The sequence below is a fragment of the Bombyx mori genome, chromosome 22, assembly GCF_030269925.1.
Source record: "Bombyx mori chromosome 22, ASM3026992v2".
NCBI lineage: Eukaryota > Metazoa > Arthropoda > Insecta > Lepidoptera > Bombycidae > Bombyx > Bombyx mori.
This window is the reverse complement of record NC_085128.1, coordinates 11,228,134-11,249,697: the sequence shown is the minus strand read 5'-3', so window position 1 is coordinate 11,249,697 and position 21,564 is coordinate 11,228,134. Positions and strand designations below refer to the sequence as shown.

Here is a 21,564-nt window from a genome sequence, read left to right as displayed (position 1 = left end):
CACGCGTCACCGCTGTACCTACGCAGTGTAAATTGGAAACAAATCAAATATGCATCGCTCGTCCGACCGTGAGATGGAATACTCGCATTAGCGATATATTCGAATATCAGATCTATTCCGAATTCGCCAGCAGACAGAATCGACAAGTTATACCACTTTTTCTGTGGAATTTGATTTCCTTTTGGAATCGCTTGACAAGGCTATTTTATATTGCGCCAAAACATTTCTTGAAATTTTTACAAACGTTACTATCGAAAAACGATTTCAGAAAATCTAAATATACATAGTTATTTAATGTAAGCTTAGCTACTTGCTAAGTTATTTCTAAGATAATTTGTATCTCTGGTAAATGTGGTAAATATAATCATCAATTTAAATTTTGAAACTGGACCCAAAACTTCGCCAGACACTTCCATTTGGCTTGAATATAGCGGTTTAGAAATGTTTATTTTGTAGCCCCATCCACTCAATGATTTCCGCAATCTCTCGAGAAGCAGTGTAGGTTACTCGTAGGAGTGAGTATCTGTCGTAAAATGTTAGACCGTTTACAGCAAAAATTTGAGAGCAGACGTCCACTGAAATAACCTAGTATAGTACTTTAAAGTGCACTTACTATGATTATATTCTATTTGCTGTATCTTATTTGGAACTGGAAACTTCGGCTGTCAAAGTAAATCTAACCATTTAAAAGTAGTACAAGACCAAGTCGGCGAAGTGAAAGCAAATTTATTTATAGTAGTGGTCTTCGGAGACGCTATCGTGCAATCATTTATCAATTTTTTTTCAGAGCTTCATTACATGAGTACAGATAAAAGTACCTGCAACTCTTGATTTTAAAAACAAAACTGCTCAAAATCCCAGTAGCTGTGTTGTGATTAATTTAATTTCTCAATCATTATTCGAGCAATAAATATCAGCGTGAAAGTCTAAGCACAAAACTTAATTATGGCCGTTATTCTTGTTGTTGTGTAATTTACTATAACTGTAGGACTGTTCTGAGAGATAAATTGAATTTAACGTTGAACTTGTCAGTGCCAGACGTCAAACGCGTAAACTCACCGACCCAAGATTGAGAGCCTCGACATTGTTGTGATATTGCAGTATTTTGGAGTTCGAAGAATGGGCTTGATCGTGAAGTTAAATTTTCAAGAGTTTCCAGCAACTGAAAATAATTTATAGGAACACAAATGATTAAAATGAAACAACGTTTTAAGCTTTTTTATTTTTTTCCTAATTGCGGTATGTTAGCGCAAATTCACCATCTTACCTATTCCTACTGTTTGTGACAACAAGTATACAATACAATTGAAATTTTGACATCATATATCTCAAGGTGTGTGGCGGCATTTACGTTGTAATGTCTATGTTTTTCGGTAACTATTGAACTCATAAGGTGGGTCAAAGATCGTCTGCTCATTCACAACAATAACTATAAGATGTATTAAAGTTTAAAATACAAGTTACATACAACTTACAGCACCTTAATGTATTTTATTTATTTAATAGCTTAAAATTCCCACACTTTTATGATTTTCACTGAACAATTTCTGCTTATGTGTTGGCTTATATTCTCGCGTGGCGTGAGTAAAAACCTTCTCCACTATTTTTTTCCGCTTTTATTTGTCAGCAGCAACGCTCTGTAGTTTCTTATTTATGCTTGTCGATAGCATCGCTTATTCTATTTCAGTATGAAATTAGCAAGCCTTAATTTATCCTGAGTAGCAAACAATAATGCAGAAAGTAATGATGACAAGGATGTGGCATGTGGCCTATGGCATGAATGCAAATATAGCTCAGGGCTGTTATGCCAATGTTTCAAATCAATAGGTTTTTTTTTATTGCTTAGATGGGACGAGCTCACAGCCCACCTGGTGCCAAGTGGTTACTGGAGCCCATAGACATCCACAACGCAAATGCGTCACCCACCCCGAGATATATAAGTTCTAAGGTCTCAAGTACAGTTACAACGGCTGCCCCACCCTTCAAACCGAAACGAATTACTGCTTCACGGCAGAAATAGGCAGGGCGGTGGTACCTACCCGCATGGACTCACAAGAACTCCTGCCACCAGTAACATAGTTGAATTCAAAATAGCGCGTGCTTTATAACCAATCGGTTTACTTTTACAATGGCGAAAGCTGATTAATGAACGAATTTTAGTTAAGCGTAGCGTGCGTGCGGTGAAATCGTTGGAGAGCAAATGGTGTGGCAAGCGAACGGACAGGCTGGTTTCGGATTGACTGGTCGAATGCGCTAATTTGCAATGCGACTACGGCACTTTTCATCGTCCCTTGCCGTGCATTTGCACAGTAGCTGCTTTCGACAGCTGAAGCGGTAAAATTTTCGCTCGTTTGTTTGTTTTGGACATCCTTTGTGTTGCCCGTTTGTGATTGTCTCGCTACGTATCGTGGTGCCTTGAGGCTGGCTATAATTGGATAAAAGCCGTAAATCCATTCCGGCAAAGGTATTATTTATTTAATTTGTTTTGTTTCGAATAGTTAAATCGTATCGAATATTAATCGTTGCATCGACATCTCCTACTACAGCATAGTAGCTTTCATTTTAATAATACTGTTATAATTAGTTGGAATGGAAATCATTTCATATGCAGTTACCGTAATTTGTTTCAATGCGTTCTTTTGCTATAAAATAAACCATACTTTACCGTACTTGTCATTTAATGGCTGGCTTGATGCTACGTGAAAAGAATGTATCGCGAATGAGAAGTTGCCAAATTCTTATATCAATTTATGTTTCTCCAAAATTAGTCAGTTTATAAATAAGGCAGCATGAACGCCATGCTATTTTAAAAAATAATGACGTCAGCTTTGTTGAAATCATTCTCGTCATTATTATGATTGCCCTCCATAGTGACAGTAATTGAAAGTTAAATCTTCAAATAATTTCCTTTTATTGAATTTCAAGTGTATAACAAAAAGAACCGAGGATGAACCGATTCCGAAGTATCTAAAGGAAGCGTCGGAACGCTACTATGAAAAAGCGGCGCGACATGATAACCCTCTAATCGCGGCCGCCGCTTATTGGCCGTAACAAATAGTTAAGTGGAGGTATTTTTTATGAATTATCTTGAATACCGCCTGAAACAATTGTGTACATGCGTTGTACTTTAACCAGTTAATCAATAACTTTCATATTAAGGAAACAGTGGAGTTAACTAATTTTATGTAACTAAAAAGTAGTTTAGCGGCGATATATGTATAAATAATTAATGAAAAACCTGGTTTGTCTAGGTTAGGTTCACAGAACTCCGGACTTTTTGACCAAAACTTATAAAATCTATTTAGAACTTTCGTTACCATCTTTTCATTTATGTATTTTGTTTCATTTCTTCAGTATTATAAGACTCAGGTCATAGTTAATGTTTAAGCCATCTTGTCAAATTCATACAGTTTTTTCCCGCGTAAATCAAGGAAAATTAAGTTCGTCGACGTGTCGCTCAGTATTATCAATTTTGTTAATTGAAGCGTCAGGGTTTGGTCACGCGAGGAGCCGATTACGCGTAACAAGCTGTCTCTCGGCCCAGAATTGAGTGGCCCTAATCACGAATTCATAATGATTGACGGCGATGATCGCGCTATTTCGGGTGTGGTCTATTGAAATGGATGAAACGTTTCGTACATAAGTAAAATAAATGTGTCCAGTCCGCGACAATTTAAGCTCCGTTTTAAACATAAACATGACATATTTTGAGGTAGGTACCACCTCCCCGCCTATTTCTGCCGTGAAGCAGTAATGCGTTTCGGTTTGAAGGGTGGGGCAACCGTTGTAACTATACTGAGACCTTAGAACTTATATCTCAAGGTGGGTGGCGCAGTTACGTTGTAGATGTCTATGGGCTACAGTAACCACTTAATATCAGGTGGGCTGGGAGCTCGTCCACCCATCTAAGCAATAAAAAAAAAAGTTGAAGTTCTGATACCGTTGCGTTTGTTAACTTAATTAAAATTAAGCTCTTGCTCTGGTTATTTAAGTTTAAGGTGAAACAAAAGCATCTGTTTCTTTCTTTACGAACATAGATGAACAGACAAACACGGTAACTTAAATGGGCATTGCTTAAGAAAACGAAGAAATAAATTCTATTATATGTATAAGTATCACTTGTCTTACTTAGGTACTACATGTATTAGTACTACATGTAGTAGTAGTCTTTTTACTGGTGGTAGGACCTCTCCTGTGGGTCTGCGCGGGTAGGTACCACCGCCCTGCCTATTTCTGCCGTGAAGCAGTAATTCATTTCGGTTTGAAGGGTGGGGCAGCCGTTATAATTATACTGAGATCTTAGAACTTATATCTCAAGGTGGGTGGTGCATTTACGTTGTAGATGTCTATGGGCTCCAGTAACCACTTAACACAAGGTGGGCTGTGAGCTCATCCACCCATCTAAGCAATAAAAAAAATCATACTTCCTGAGTATTACATTAACACATATGTTATTTAACCACACAATGCCCTCAATTGGCATTCAGGACTAAAGGTTTTTACCTTTCTGGTTATTCAGAGCCTTCCGATATATACTTACTGAAACTTGTATGTTTTTGTTTGTTTCGTACACCCCTCACAATTATTATAGAAAAAATCATCTTTACTTAGAAATAACCAACCACTTTAAGCTGAAAAATATGATTTAAATGCGTTACTTCTTTACTTTTAATGAAGTACAGTACCCATTGGACAAAAGTATCTCATGAATAAAATGCTTATTTAAGCCGCAACTTCATCGAAATTGACGCCTAACAATTCACAAATTTACCTCAACTAATAACAGAAATAGATTAGAACACTCAACAAACAATCTCCTGCACTTGACTTTGTATTCCGTTAACATTCAGTCACTCGGGTAAATGAATTAATCCTTCAATTTCCCGGCTCATTTAGATGATCCTTGAGTTGCGCCTTGAGCTTACCTAACAGGTATCTACGGATGAGGATTTGCCTTAATATACACTCGCGCAGTGTGCCGATAAATAATGAGAAAGTTATTTGCTTTACCAGAAATCCGAGGATTGTTAGGTACGAACGAGATTAATATTATACCGGATATAACGACGATGCAAAAGGCCTTACGATCGCTTACGACTACTGACTTAGAGTCTTTCGAAGAAACGTTTTCTTGTTCGTAAATTACATAACTAGTGCAGGGCTAATTTAGGAACAAACTACAATAATGGTATAAGTGTTGTGTTAGTAAAGATATAAAACACATAATTCGTAGAAAAACAAACTATTTAGTAGACAATTATGTTCAATCGTTTAATCCGTGCCAAAGATTATTTGGATTAAACCCAAATAACTCCGAACAGTGGTGCCGAATCGGATTAGTGATTTCAGAATCGCGGCGCACGAAAAACCCTCATGAATAAAACACCTGCCTCCACTCTTCATTCAATTTACGGAAATCACACTTAGTACTAAATCTGTTTTGGGGTATCAAACCTTTTTGATCCATTCCGACCAGATCGAGATTCTGTTACATAAGCAGATTAACAGCGTGTTTGTGCTGGACCGGCTCCAGCAAGTAACACATATCGTAACAGAAAACGACCTCTTTAATCACTGACTTACGTCTCTGTCGGGTTTGAGGTGTACGAGTGGGACGGGCGATAATCCATCGTCGGCTCCGGGCTTGGTAGCCCATCGGCGGGCATGCGGCATCAAATCAACGGACCGCAAATTTGTCGGAACTACGAATGAAATCGGATTACTATAAGAACAGCGAAGAGGAAGTGCTAACGACCGAGAAGAACATTAAAAGCCGCTACATAGAATCTTAAGGTGTAAACAAAGATTTCCATCAAATTTTTATCGGGAAAATTCTTTTTTCAATAAAAAAACAGTTCACAATCATGTTTGTTTAATCAGAAAAAAATCAAATCATACAGTTGCGCGCTAGGGCTCCAAAACTAAAGCTTTTATTGGTAGTAGGACGTCTTGTCAGCCCGCATGGGTAGGTACTACCTTTCCTTTTTCTGTTGTGAAGCGGTCATGCGTTTCGGTTTGAAGGGTTGGGCAGCAATTGTACTGTATAAGCTGAAACCTTAGAATTCATTTCTCAATGTGGGTAACGGCATTTACGTTGCACTTGCCTATGGGCTCCGATAACCACTTAACACCAGGAGGGGCGTGAGCTCGTCAACACATCTAAGCAATAAAATAAACTTTCACCGAAATTTAAGTTAAAACTCTGTTTAATTGTTACAACACTTAAGGTAGACTTTAGGAATTGCAATTCAGTTCTTTCGCTTCGCTTCTTGTTATCCCTTGGTAGCTTCCCATCGAGGTCTAAGCGCGTAGAATAGAATGTTTTTGATTAGGCTATGTATATACTTTTAAATACTCGATATGTAGAAGATAACATCAATTTTTACTAACAATTCATATTCGAGTGGGATTTTTTGGCTGAAAAAGACTAAATAGCGGCTTCTACCCACAAATGCTCAGAACACGCCTAACCGTCAGAAATCACATGATGTTAGAAATGTTACGCACTGGTGTTCGAGATAAATAAAATTTCACCAAAGCACAACAGCTAAAAAACTGTATTCAACACTTAGTATTCAACGCTTCGCTTCAGGTGATCCGTTCGCTGTTTCGCTTCGAGTGGTTCCGATTATTGACTGAGTGCGTGCCATCCCTGCAATGTTTTTATAGTCGATACCTCATCTCTAGAATTATCGAGAATATTCCACACATCTCTAGTATTGTTTCCGCTATCTGACTGTTGTACTTCTCGAGCGTTCTAGATGCTACTAGATCCTTCGATATTCGTTCGAATATTCGGCGATAGATGGCGTTACTCTTGCTGGTGTAACAGAAAGTTGTGCTTTCTATTTTTATCCCACGGAATCCTTCCTTTCTTAAAGTCTAAAAAAACTAAGCCAAAAAATTATAGAAAATTGGCACCCGCTAAAAGATTTGAAGGTAGGGGTACCCGAGTCACTAAATTGACTTAGTGTTTCACTTATTGAACCACTTCGAAGACTAAATACCAATTATACTTGTCAGTTAACGTGTTATTCACACTTCATAATTATATCAAAATATTTTCAAGTAACAGTTTGTTAGTCAGTCACACAAATTTCAATTTAATATACATAGTTTATAAACTGGATTAACTACATTATCGTAGTAAATGATCAGGACAAAGCCAGCTATATCTATAATTAAAAATGACATTGTGTTTTCTGGGTCGGGATTATACCAATATATTGTTGTAGATCATACTATGAATAGACTATGCAAATTGACTAGTAGTTTGTGGATAAAAGCAAGAAGTTACCCTTTGTACGGGGAATTAAAAAAAAAAAAATGTATACCGGTGAAAGAATGAGGCGTTCTTGGTTGTTTGCTTCAATTTGTTAACTATTAACTAAAACCACTTTTAGGGCTCATGTTTTTCATTGTAATTATATATATATATTTTTTTTATTGCTTGGATGGATGGACGAGCTCACAGCCCACCTGGTGTTAAGTGGTTGCTGGAGCCCATAGACATCTACAACTTAAATGCGCCACCCACCTTGAGATATAAGTTCTAAGGTCTCAGTATAGTTACAACGGTTGCCCCACCCTTCAAACCGAAACGGATTACTGCTTCACGGTAGAAATAGGCAGGGTGGTGGTACCTACCCGCGCGGACTCACAATAGGTCCTGCCACCAGTAAATTATTTCTAAATTACTTTCGACGTTTCGAATACTTTACACGTTTTCGGGGTCACGAACGACTTGTTGACTATTGGTTAAGATCTAGATCATAATATCAATTTCAGCAATGTATAAATTTAAATAGATGACCATTCTACATTCAAACATCAATAACAATACTCACGCCGGATCTTCTCAGTGGGTCGCGTTTCCGATCCGGTGGTAGATTCTGCGAAGCACTGCTCTTGCTAGGGTCAGTGTCAGCAACTCTCCGGTTTGAGCCCCGTGAGTTCACCTACAAACGTTAGGGCGAAATCGCCTCTCAAGGCTATCAGCATAGGTAGGAAAAAAAAAAAACATTTAACGAGAACTGTAATGAATCCAGTTTCTTCTGTAACTTGATCATCGTACATTCTATCCACTATCATCGTATTATGTTCAATGGATTCTCATAAATAGACGATTGCTATCGTCTCGTTTCGTACAAAGGAATGTGATAAATTACAAAAGGTATTATTAGCTATGTTTATGAACAATTCGTAGAAGAGAAGCAAACGATTTTCCTTTACTGTACTGTGTTCTTATATTCTTTACTATGGTGACTAATTTAATAGATGATTTTGTATACATAGGTATAGTTAAATCAACGTAATTATGCTTTATTGCTGTTGATAGGTATTCTTTTAGTCCTAAAATGACTTTTATGGGCTTTGTGAAAGTAAATATGCCAGAGAAGGGTGTGAATGCAGAGATGACATTTGATAATCCTCATTATAAAAAGAGAACATGCGGCAGCGACCCCACAAAGTGGGATAAGGGCACGAAGAAGAAGAACAGGCATTCTTATTTAGTAAAAAAGATTCTCAAATATGTCCGTAATCGATGCGTGACGGCCATTAGGTCGGAAAGTATAAGATGAAGCAAAGATATGGAATATTAATGTTACGCGCTGGAGTTCGGGATAAATAAAAAATTCGCCAAAGTACAACTTAAAACTGTATTCAACACTGAGAACACTTAAACACATCACCAACACTTTAAAACACTCAATTCGCTTGTTCCGCTTCGCTTCAGGTGATCCTTCGCTGTTTCTCTTCGAGTAGTTCCGATTACTGACTGACTGCGTGCCATCCCTACAACGCTTTTGTAGCCGATACCTCATCCCTAGAATTATCGAGAATGTTCTACACATCTCTAGTCGTGGTTTCCGCTATCTGTCAATAGATGGCGTTGTAGTTCTCGATCATTCTCGATCCTGCGATATTATTTCGACTATTCGACGATAAATGGCGTTACTCTTACCGGCGTAACATTAAGTATAATAAGTAAGCAAGTATAGAAATAAGCAAAGATATTCAGTTATGACTTTAAAGTCACATACTTAGAAAAACATTTTCAGTATTATGCTGTACTGAAATGAAGCTCGGCTTCAAATTGTTCGTGGTAAGATAATGATAAGGAAATAAATCATAAGAAAATCAGAAGACTGAAGGTCACCCGAAGAGCAATGGAGAGGATTATGCTCAGAGTTCACCTACGAGATCAAATCAGAAATGAGGAGATTTGCTAATCTCCTCATTTCCTGCTGGAAAACCATGGTAACTGACATAGTTGGGGCCGGAAAGTTCTTGAGTGGCGATCGTGTACCGGACGACGTAGCGTGGGTAGGCCTCACATAAGATGGCCGCGATGAAGTTCGCAAGGATCCGCTGGATGCAAGCAACGCAGGACCGGTCCTTGTGGTGAGGCTTAGAGGAGGCCTATGTCTAGCTGTGGACGTCTAAGAGCTCAGAGAATAAACGGAAACATTAACAATATTAATTTCTTAAGACGCCGCTACAACCCCTTTTGTGGCTTTAATATTTGTATAAATATCATATATGTCAGAGAAGCCACATTATTAACACCATCCTTAGACATCGTAGGGGCGAAAAGAGTGATCGAGCTAAGAGAAATATTGAGTACACCAATCGCGTTTGTTGTCTTAGAACAATTTAGAAATCTTCTCTTGACGTTACCAAACGAAAACGAATGACAGTTCTTAGGACGGAGGCACCGCTCTTCAAGAAAGCTGGTTGGTAAGTGTGATAGCGTCTACGCGCCTCCATCGGCTAGGCTCTGTCGTAGCACGAAGTTAGCCGACTTCCAACGATACCGCAATCGTGCTGCAATCTCTCCGGAATCGTGCTACGTTTCGTTTAGCTACCAAACTAATGACTGTCTCCGGCATAATTATATATTGCTTCATTCATCTCTTACATCTATTCTAATATAATAAAGCTGAAGAGTTTGTTTGTTTTAACGCGCTAATCTCAGGAAGTACTGGTCCGATTTGAAAAATTCTTTCAGTGTTAGATAGCCCATTTATTGAGGACGGCTATAGGCTATATAACATCACACTCAGATAAGAGCACCAATAATGAATGTTTCAAAATCGTTTGAGTGCTTCCGCTGCGTGCGCTGCTGAAACGGTTAAAGCTTCGCTAAATTAATGTATGAGAGAATTGTTCCCCTTTAAAAGTTCTAAAAAAAGTCCGCGACAGCATATGTCTATATATTAAGGTTGGCTCACTATAACATTTTTTATGCTAACCAAAATAAAGCATTATTTGTGAACTATTCCACGCGGACGAAGTCACGGGCAAAAGCTAGTAGTACTATAAATAAACAATATTTTAGAAAAAACTGTGAAACCAAACCGTCTAGACGGCTTGAGTGAAGATCAAATTATATTATTAGCAAACAACAACTAACTGTATTCAATGTGTCTTAATTGTCATAACTAAAGTAATTACCACATCAGCTACATTAACTAAACGTCAATCACCTCTATAAGCCATCGAACTGAAACTACGCCAAGCAAGAACAATTTAACGCAAGAGAAAATTCAATTATAAACCTGATACTTTTTTATTCAGGCCACATCCCTGATTAACGCAGCCAATATCTAGGTACACGAGACTTTCGAAAGAGAAAAATAATTAAGTGGCCAACAGGGAAAAACGAGACAGAAACGTCTCATTAATAATGTAGTTACTCCCGGGCTATTACTTCCTGATTAATTATGTCACCCGCAAACTCTGATATTTCTTTGTGCTTTCTCGAAGATTGAATATAACAATGTTTATGGGATATCGAGGAGATTTAACGGAATCCATTACTTTGTACGATTGAGACAATGTAAGTCGACAATATAATAGTATTGTTCGAGGTTATCATTTATACGACACCATTCATATATCGATACATACATACATAGAGTTTTATTAATTTTCTTATTCTTACAGTGCCTTGAAAAGAAAAGCTGTACAATGGGTCTTTCTGTCAACACAGCCAGCCTAAATAGCTGACGGGCACTGTTTTGTTAGGGACGTGTCTCGAACATTTTTTTATGTAAGACTGTGAAAAAGCGACCTTATCGATATATTATTCTAGACCTTCATTCTATTGATGCTATGTGCAAATACAATCAGTTTTTTCATTTGTTCTATTATTATGTTATTGTTTTTAAACACAAATAGATTGTTTGGTCAAACATGATTTTCATTTAAGAACTTATAATATAATATATAATATAAGCTGTAGGACTTACGATAGTGCAGCGGATTGGCTCTACCCTTGGCATTGCTGACGTCTATGGGCGACTGTAATCACTCACCATCAGGTGGGCCGTAGGCAGACGAGCATACGGCCCACCTGATGGTGAGTGGTTACCGTCGCCCATGGACTTCAGCAATGCCAGGGGCAGAGCCAAGCCGCTGCCTACCACTTAATACTCTCTACAAGCCTTGTTTAAAGGAGGACATGTCATAGCGCTCGGGAAACACCGTGGAGGGGAGCTCATTCCATAGCCGGATGGTACGTGGCAAAAAAGACCTCTTGAAACGCACTGTGGATGACCGCAGTGGCTCCAGGTAGTATGGATGAACTCTACTCCGGTGGCGGGCGGTGCGATGGTAAAAACGAGATGCCGGTATCATCTCGAACAATTCCTCAGAATACCTATAGTTTGTTCACGTTTCATTTCCTTTCTAACCGGAATACAAAATTTTCATTTTAATCATAATTGAAATAATTATTCAATAAACAGAGGTGGGCGCGTAATAAATACGAGTGAACGTTTCGAAATAATTAAATTAAACATAATAGAAGATTAGTTACGAATATTTAATTTAGATAATATTATTGTTGTGCTTTCCAGTGCCAATGTTTCGGGCTTGTTTTTATCAGACGTTTTGAGCCAACCGTATATCTTTTTAAGACTGATAAATTAGCTCTCTCTGACTGAAGAACATGACAATGACATTAAGAAGACTTCATTTGCTATTTAGGTACGTAAAATGCTGTCAGTCGACTACCGCCAACATGATTCTATAATTTTCTTAACTAGATGAGCATATCACTCACTTCGCGATAAGTAATTACTGTCGCTCACGAATATCAGCATACCGTTGCTGATCGCTAACGACTCTCTTCAAAAATCGTGCGAAGAAGGACATAAAGGTGTATACTGGGCAAATGCTTTATATGTTCACACATATATGTAAAATAGGGATCGCAGCACATAAAATAAAACTTCCACTGTTCTAAAATCTTCTGGTATAATAATAATAATAATTAATTAACACTTATTACGCCTTGTTCATTTTTACACCGTCTTCGCCATCTTCCTTTTCTCTGTCATTCTCTCTCTTTCTCTCCGTTTTCTCTCACTCACATCTTAACACTCCGTTCCACGCTCTTTTCATACGTTCCGTTCTTACCAATCCTACAGGCCCACGGAGTTTCTCGCCGGATCTTCTCAGTGGGTCGCGTTTCCGATCCGATAGTAGATTCTGCGAAGCACTGCTCTTGCTAGGGCCAGTGTTAGCATCACTCCGGTTTGAGCCCCGTGAGCTCACCTACTAGTTAAGGTTACGCTGAAATAGCTTCTCAAGGCTATCAGCTTAGGTAGGAAAAAAATTCCTAGAATATATATTATTATGTACCGCCATACATTCCAGTTTGAAGGGCGGAGTAGCCGTTACACATATAATGTTCTTACTAAATATTTCAACCTCATGTCTCAAAGCAATGAGCTTTATAGCGGGTGGTCGTGGTGCTTGAAGTGCTGGGTCGTCCGTAAGTTTCGTCAATTTTGGTTGTTTACAGATTTTTTGTTAAGACACGCACACATTCACTCACATCTATATTAAGCAGATGAGATATTATATCAGTAAACAAGCACAGTAGCAGTATTGAAAGACGGAACACACAAAACTATATCACAAAAGCATAAAACTGCTTCCAGACTACGCTATACTATAGTGCCATATAATATAGCAGCGTATACTTAGCCAATAATATATAGTATAATACAGTACAATGTGAATGTGTCCATAACAATGTATGTAATGTAAGCGGCTTGAGCATGTGTTACGTGTTGTGGGTAGGCTATGCGCAGGCGACGACGTATCGACCTGAAAACAAAAAAATACATGACATAACCTTAAAGACACACCGTGGCTGTGTACCAAACAAATTAATAACGAGTGACACTATAATTAAGGAGTAGGTCTACAACTCTAACAATTCCGATAAAGATTGGTGTGTTCATAATAAGCAATCTGTAAAATGTATAGGACACTTAATCTAAATAAATTATTATATCTTCAGCGCCGAACGGAACTAAATCTCATCTTATTTCACCACCAAAACCTCCGTTTTAGCTATTTTACCACTAAGCATTAATGCTATGAAAACAATTATTCCAATTTAAAAAAAATCGTTTAAGTTGTCTCCTATGAAATATCAATTTCTATTTATAATTGTGAAAATCTAACGCAAATAATTTATATAGACGATGACCGAGCTTTGCTTGGTTTTTTTTTTGATTACGTCATCTTGGTTAGTGGCCCTCAATTAAGAAAAACAGTATTATTATTCGCCAGTAGATATCGGGAACACGAATAAAACAACATTTTCTGAAAATAAATCGTAGCTAGATCGATTTATGGCCCCCGAAATCCCCTGTATACTGAATTTTATGAAAATCGTTTGAGCCGTTTCCGAGATTCAGATTATATACATATATATATATATTAATATACAAGAATTGCTCGTTTAAAGGTATAAGATATATACCTATACAGCATATCCGTGAGACATTACAACATTGTGACAATCAATCATTCAGTATTATACAGGATAATCCTGTCCAAACCGCTACGAGTGCCGGCGTAATTTCCTATCACCACGAATATTAGAGCAGTAGTTATCAACGAGGCATAAATGAACTAATTTTAATTGCGTAATCTTTATACATTATAATTGAATCAGCATTTTGTTTTCTTGGATTGAGGAATTCACATTACTTATAACTTAAAACCAAATAACCCTTCCTTGTGGTGAAAAAAATCAAATCAATCTAGGGTCCTACGATCTAGCGGGGACTATTAAATTTAAATGCATTATCAACCCTTACGTCCTATAATTTTATTGGAAAGAGAGTATGGCACAAATGCAAAAAAATGTGATCACAAAAAACTCAATAGCTCACCAGCACTCGGATTTCCTTCTTTTTTTTGTTGCTTAGATGGGTGGACGAGCTCAAAGCCCACCTGATGTTAAGTGGTTACTGGAGCCCATAGACATCTAGAACCTAAATGCGCCACCCACCTTGAGATATAAGTTCTAAGGTCTCAAGTATAGTTACAATGGTTGCCTCACCCTTCAAACCGAAACGCATTACTGCTTCACGTTAGAAACAGGCCGGGTGGTGGTACCTACCCGCGCGGACTCACAAGAGGTCCTACCACCAGTAAATATATACAGTAATTATACTCAAAAATGCCAAGAACAAGAACCCGATCAAAAATGGATCCCGTACCTCGAGGTCTCGTATTGCTGGCCAATCGATCAACGAGGCGGACATTTGATTGTTTGCTAATTTGATTGTTATTACAGTTTGTATTATGTGCATTCAAGCTTCGCTTATCCAATCTTTTCCAGTTATCCGGTTTTGGACTTTAATACCTTGTAGATTTTTTTTTATTGCTAGAATGGGTGGCGAGCTCAAAGCCCACCTGGTGTTAAGTGGTTACTGGAGCCCATAGACATCTACAACGTAAATGCGCCACCCACCTTGAGATATAAGTTCTAAGGTCTCAAGTATAGTTACAATGGCTGCCCCACCCTTCAAACCGAAACGCATTACTGCTTCACGTTAGAAATGGGCAGGGTGGTGGTACCTACCCGCGCGGACTCACAAGAGGTCCGACCACCATTAATTACGCAAATTACAATTTTTCGGGTTTGATTTTTATACACGATGCTATTCCTTCACCGTGGAAGTCAATCGTGAACATTTGTTGAATACGTATCTCATTACAAAAATTGGTACCCGCCTGAGATTCGAACACTGGTGCATCGTTCAATATGAATGCACCGGACGTCTTATCCTTTAGTCCACGACGACTTGTCTGTCTGTGTGTCTAGTTTAGTATAATAGTACCATTACTGTCAACAGTTGGAACGTGCGTCGTTTTAATAAATAGCTATATTTATAAATTGATTTAGCGGTGGACATAATCAATTGGTTTCATGTAAAAACCAGCTTATACTGATATAAAGTGAAACACTAAAACGCTCCACTGTAACTATCGCTAAATGTGCGAAATACACCCACACATATACACATTATTAAAACTAGGCTAATCCTAATATTTATTTTATATTAACCGCTAGCTGTGCCCGCAATTTCATCTAAGTGGACTTAAATAAGTGTTTGAAAATGAATTTTATAATAAACCATGTAACATAACCACAGCGAATTACTAGCGTAATTGAATAAAGCTATGAACGCGGTTACAATTTTTTTATTATTTAATTTCATGACCGGTTCTTAGTAAAATTACAAAATATGTGTAATTATTCCCCTACTTATTGCGTATACCTGTATCTTAACATTTATACGAATTACAAAAACCTGTGTGTTCCGTTTTCAAAATCTATCGCTAGTCTCATTTTATATTAAAAAAGAAAATAAAAAAATATAATGTTCAAAAGTGAACAGAAAGATAAGTTTTTATTGGCAGTCGTCACCCACCCACCGTTGTGATTGAGTTAGTTCTTGAAAGTCGCGCAATTTTGCGGGGTAAACTTTTATAAATTTTTACAGGAAACAACGGAATGACTTTTTGAAACTGGCAGTTGGGAGTTGAATTTCGTTCTTTTTTCTCGAATAATCTCTTTATAGCTATAATGTTACTAGTTCAAAAAACTTTTTATCTATGTTTCCGGAGAAAATATCGAATTAAATAAGTATGCTATATTTTAGCTCTCGCTATCCTTAGTTATGGTTTTTTAATATGATTGTTCTGATTGTACTTCGATCATACATTTTAATATGTAAAATACTAAACAGAATCTTTATTTTAGAAGGGCACACTTTACGGAAAGGTAGAATATTTGCCATACCATTTAATTTTAGTATACCAGGTTCACCACAAATCGGGCGAAGTAGGTTTTTTTTCCTACCTTTGCTGATAGCCTTGAGAGGCTATTTCAGCTCCGATTGCTCGTGAGGCGCATAGCATCTGCCCACAGCAATGATACTGAATGACGATCGTTCTGACAAGAGTAATACAACAAAGGAAATTATATATTTTTAATTCAAATTCCTAATGCACTGAAAGCTAATTTTAAGTTAGCCTAACCTGTTGAGATAATCAAATTCGTTTGCATTTAAAATAAGATGATAAAAAAACTGATTTCACCTCGTGTATATAAAAAAAGTAATAAAGAATAAATCCATTTATCGATAATTGTAAATAGTTTTACGTTTAAGCACCGCAAAATGGACGAGATTCAGGATTGACGTGAACCCCGCGGTCGTAGCTAAATTTCCCAGCGGGTGCCGCCTAAATCCTTTCTACTCTGTAACCAAAGATCTATTGGCTTCCATAAATCATTACCATATAATTCAAATATATTATTTTACTATGCGGTATAGTTTTTCAAATAAATATAAAATATTAAACGAGTATTTTGAAGGTAAATTTCATTTTCAAGTGACTTTCATTAAATGTGCCGTTAATATTTTAATTTGTATGTAATCAAAGATGTAATATTCCTTAGCATCCTAGCAATGCAATGGAAATTGCTAATGCGTGAATCATCGGGGTTGTGTCTTCTCCTGTAATAAAACCATCATTGAAATAGACCGTTCTTGAAATTACTCAGCTTTGCTTCTCCTTTAATTAAGAAACTCCTATCTAGTGGCTGTATTTTTAGTATTTAAGAGCTAATCGGTAATCTTTCTATGTGTATATCTCTCTATGTCATTGTCATAATCACCAATACCTAATTGTGTTCGTGAGTAATAAGAGTACTCTTACTCTTCAAGGTAACACTTTAGCTGACACCATAGATTATACACTTAATATATTAGAGAATACACTTAATATATTAGAGATAGATGCGCGACTCTCATTTTTATTTTTGCTTTAGTTAAAGCCCGGTCCAGCAGGCGTCGCTACGGTCGATTATTAGTCTCCCTACCCCCCACCAGGTGGCTTTTTTAGTAATTTTAATATTTTTAATAACTCTCTTTATGAAAAAATCTTATCGTTTAGAATCGCTGGAATTCCCGGTAGTACTTATGCGATATTAAGGAATGTTTGATTGTGTTCAGCATTCTAATCGATAAGATCTTTTCATACAGAGAGAAAACAGTTTTTTAAAATAAAAAGCTGTAATTCTCTGTAAGCTATTTAATTTCCCTATATTACAAACAATTTTCGGTTAAAAGATTGTATGAACGTACAATTGTATAAAACTTCGAATAACAATAACTCCTCTAGATTAATCCTACTAGCGTACTTATTAACATTAAATCGAAAGTTATCTAAAAGTTAATTAAGTCTAGATAATCAAATCATTCAATGTCAATTAAGTCATTTGTGCGAAATATAAACATGTCAGCTTTCCATTATAAACATAGTAGACAATTTGAATTAAATTTAATAAATTTGTTTCTTAATGATAGCAGTTCTTGCTTAAAGTTAATCGTGACAGATCATGACCTTGTATGAAAATATTACATCTATAAATACTACCTATGCTTCGTCATACAATAATTGTCATTTAAACTAGCATTGTAGAGATAATACACACACTAAAGTGAATACTAAATTATTCTTAGCATTCTTATAAACATTTAGAAATTTAAGAAACGATTAACCCACAATCATGTTCATAACATGTGACATTTTGTTCTGCACAAACGTTTTGTTACATGATTTGAAAAACAAAAAAAAAACAAAAAAAATTAAAAAAATGTAATGATGATTTAAAGTACTCTTAAATATTGATAGTTTGTACTTAATGACACTTATAGTAATCTTAGACATGATTACAATAGTTATACTTTTATTCTTTATCTAAATTATTTCTATTCTGACGTTTCTGATGCTTTAGCTTTGGTAATACTAGATGAAACAAACAGCAGATTGAAAGAAAATCATCTTAAAGTTAATTACATTCATTACAAACCATTAGTTTGCATTTTGTTACAAAAGAAACTGATGTTCGTTACATGCAAATGAATTATAAACATACACATGCAAACATAAAATGTAAATTTATCTTTTAATCCAAATTAAATGTACATTAATATTACATCTAAATAATAGAAAGGGTCTCGAAAATTTTTATTGCACTCAATAGCAGACGAGCACACAACCCGGCTCATGATAAGTGGTCACCAGTGCTTATAAACTTCAGCAGTGTCATAGGGGTTGCTGTCTATCACTTAAGTTTTAATAAATTATTAATATACTCAGTCACAAGCATATTGATTTCACATAATGAAAATGTAAGAAACATAATCATGTTTAGGCATTTTCATTTATATCTGCTAATACAGAAAACACAACTTAGCAAATATATTCCACAGTTAATCTAAATAATTGCAAATAATGCTTTTGAAGATCGTTGACTTTTGATCATTAATTAAAATCATCTTCTCGTAGAATTTACAAAAGCTCATTTACAAAAATTTATATCAGTATTTTCATATATTACTAACTTACTAATTACAACTATTCAAACGTAATAGTATAACTATAAGAACTAAACAACCTATTTTAAAACAAAATTGGCATCAATTTAGTTCTTATGAACTATTTCAATTATTAATTTATAAATTATAAACATATTTAAAAAAAATTAAGATCCCTTGTGAGTTCACATTCCTTGCTGAATCAGTTTCTCTTCTGAAACGGAGAAACAAAGTATCTTAAGTATGTAACAAATATTGAAAAAATACGACCATGAAAAATTTAGTGTTAATGTAATCATACTTACAAATTAATATATTACATAACACGTTCTGGTTCAAATATAGTGCATCAATCTTTTCATGTTTCAGACATTTTAGTGCTCCTTATAATTTTTCCATAAAATTTTGTCATTATCAAACCTTTGTCTACAAAAATAAAAACATTATTTTATATTGGGTAGAAGGATGAACGTGGTCACAGGCCACTTGGTGTAACTTGGTTATCAAACACCAGGAAACAAAATGTGAATGCCATCATCTAACTTTGGATGTGAGATCAATTGTGCTATATTTTATTTAAACAGGAAAGCATGACTGATTGATCATTCCAAAAAACTAGTTCGGGCCCACTTGACAATAAGCATATAATACGCTGAGTTGCAAAACATAAATACTTCCACCCACTCGAGACAATTTTATTATCTGAGGTGTGTGTGTGATAGTACGAGACTTAACACCGACTGTTTTGATCAAACTTAACATATATGATAGCTAGGCAGCAGAAATAGGAAGGACCATTAGTTGGTGCTAATTCATTTAATTATATTATGAATAATAATTCTGTTAGCAAATAATATACCGGGAAAATAGTGTAAACTCACCGTTATCAAGGCATCCGAAATAGCATTTCATTTTCGATCTTCGAGGCATGCTGATTTTTAATAATAAACTTTCTGTAAGAAACGAAAATAGTTAGGCTTACGAAACGCTAACGAAGAAAAAAGTATTGGAACCAAGTTATGTCTAAAGAGAATTCAAAACAGAGTTTCTCAATGTCTAATCGTCTAATATTCTCATAAAGTTAAAAGATGCTCTAAATTAATACTACAACGTAAAATAACTCACACCAAGACCAAAAAAAACGATTTAAAAAATTAAATCGTTACGACATTTTGAAAACTTTTTTTTTTTTTGAGATTGTTTTACGGCCCTGGAATTTTGAAAACTTCAAAGCAGTGTTTCCACTTACGTTTTTTTTAACACATTTTACCCTAGTTTCTTTTGAATTTATCCCTAAAATTTCCTAGACAACTTTCATAAATCCTTTATATAGAAAGCATAAATAAAATACAGAAAATAAACCACAGCATATTATTTAATGTAGGTATATATAATATAAACGCCCCCAGAAGATCATAGATCTATAGGTTTAGAATTTTCAAGGAAGTCGACGCATTGCTTTTATATTCTTTTGCTGCACGCAACCTAACACTGTTCGGTTCTAAAATTGAGCAATTGTTTGCTGGCAAAGTTGGGAACTTTCTATGAAGCAAGCCGTTCAGGGTTTCATTAGAAAGCCTGTTTCTTTTGTCAGTTTTTACATTTGAGAACACTGAATAATCTTTTCACCTCAGTCTTTGAAGAAGGAACTGCTAGCAAAAGTGAAATGACAATTACAAGGTTTTCGTAAATGAAATTACCATGATAATCTTTCATGGTACATGAAGTACCTGTATATTACAATACAAGTAAGTTCTGGTGACATCAACGAAAATAGGTAAATAAAAGTTTGGCGGATTATACTTATTGGGATTCTGGGGAATCCCTAAGAAAAAAGCAGTGGCTTAATCTATGATTTACTTTACTAGAGGGTTACTGTTGAATCAAACCTTCTTTATAGTTTTTATACACAACTCTGTTTTATTCTTTTACTTGTCAACTCGACTTAATGTCATTCTCTCTCCATAAAATAAAATGTTCATTGTTTTACTTTAATTATCGTTTATTTTAAAATTCACAACAGTTACTAGTATAGGCTTTGCTTTTTACCCCGAAATATCCTAAATCCTGGTATTTTTTAAATTGTCTTTATCATCCAAAATATCAGCTATTTTTCCCTAAAAAAGGGAGAATTCCCTAAAAGTGGAAGCACTGCTTCAAAGTACGCTAACCTTTTTTATTGAGTCAGAACTCGTATCTGCCATCTAGTGAGTTTATTAGTTCATTAAGGCCAAAACGTTTCAAAAATGACCTCGCCGGTTCCTAAAGATGACGCTAGTTGAATGTTCTTTTCCTTTGTATGGGAGTTGCACCCCCCTGGCTGACACGGCATTCTTTCAACGACCTATAAATACGCTATTAATACTCGCACAGCTGTCATTGTCACAAAGAGAACAAAGAAGTTTCAAATAAATCAGTACTTTCGATAACACAAATTTAATACGTACTGCAATTTAAAAAAAAAGTGTGTGTGTCCGCTCCGACGCACGACTGGAGTTTACTGGATATAAAAAATTAAACAAAACAATACGAGAAATAGTTCTATATTACGACAACACGATACACTACAGATTATTAACAAATTAACGAGACACAAAACAAACGACTAACAAATATATGAAAATACAATAATGAGAGAAACGCGCGATCAGTACGAGGCTTTGTGGCGGACTGCCGGCGCAGCAGCCCGGCGTCACCTGCGATAACGCGGCCGCGCGTTGGCTCCTGATTGGCGCGCGCACGCATCACGCAATCAGGAGCCAATCAGGCGCATAACGCATTTCGTGTGACATGCTAGTACGATTTTGATTGGCGCGCGCACGCATCACGCAATCAGGAGCCAATCAGGCGCATAACGCAT

At 36.2% G+C, this 21,564-nt stretch overlaps 1 long non-coding RNA gene across 1 annotated transcript; it reads right to left on the bottom strand.

Moving 5' to 3' along the window:
• Positions 1 to 17,400: 17,400 nt before the first annotated feature.
• Positions 17,401 to 21,054, bottom strand: LOC134201028 (uncharacterized). The gene is made up of 4 exons (XR_009976186.1): positions 19,830 to 21,054; positions 19,586 to 19,657; positions 19,010 to 19,130; positions 17,401 to 18,918 (listed from the first exon to the last, which is right to left on the bottom strand). It is a non-coding gene; the product is annotated as an uncharacterized LOC134201028 (long non-coding RNA).
• Positions 21,055 to 21,564: the final 510 nt, after the last annotated feature.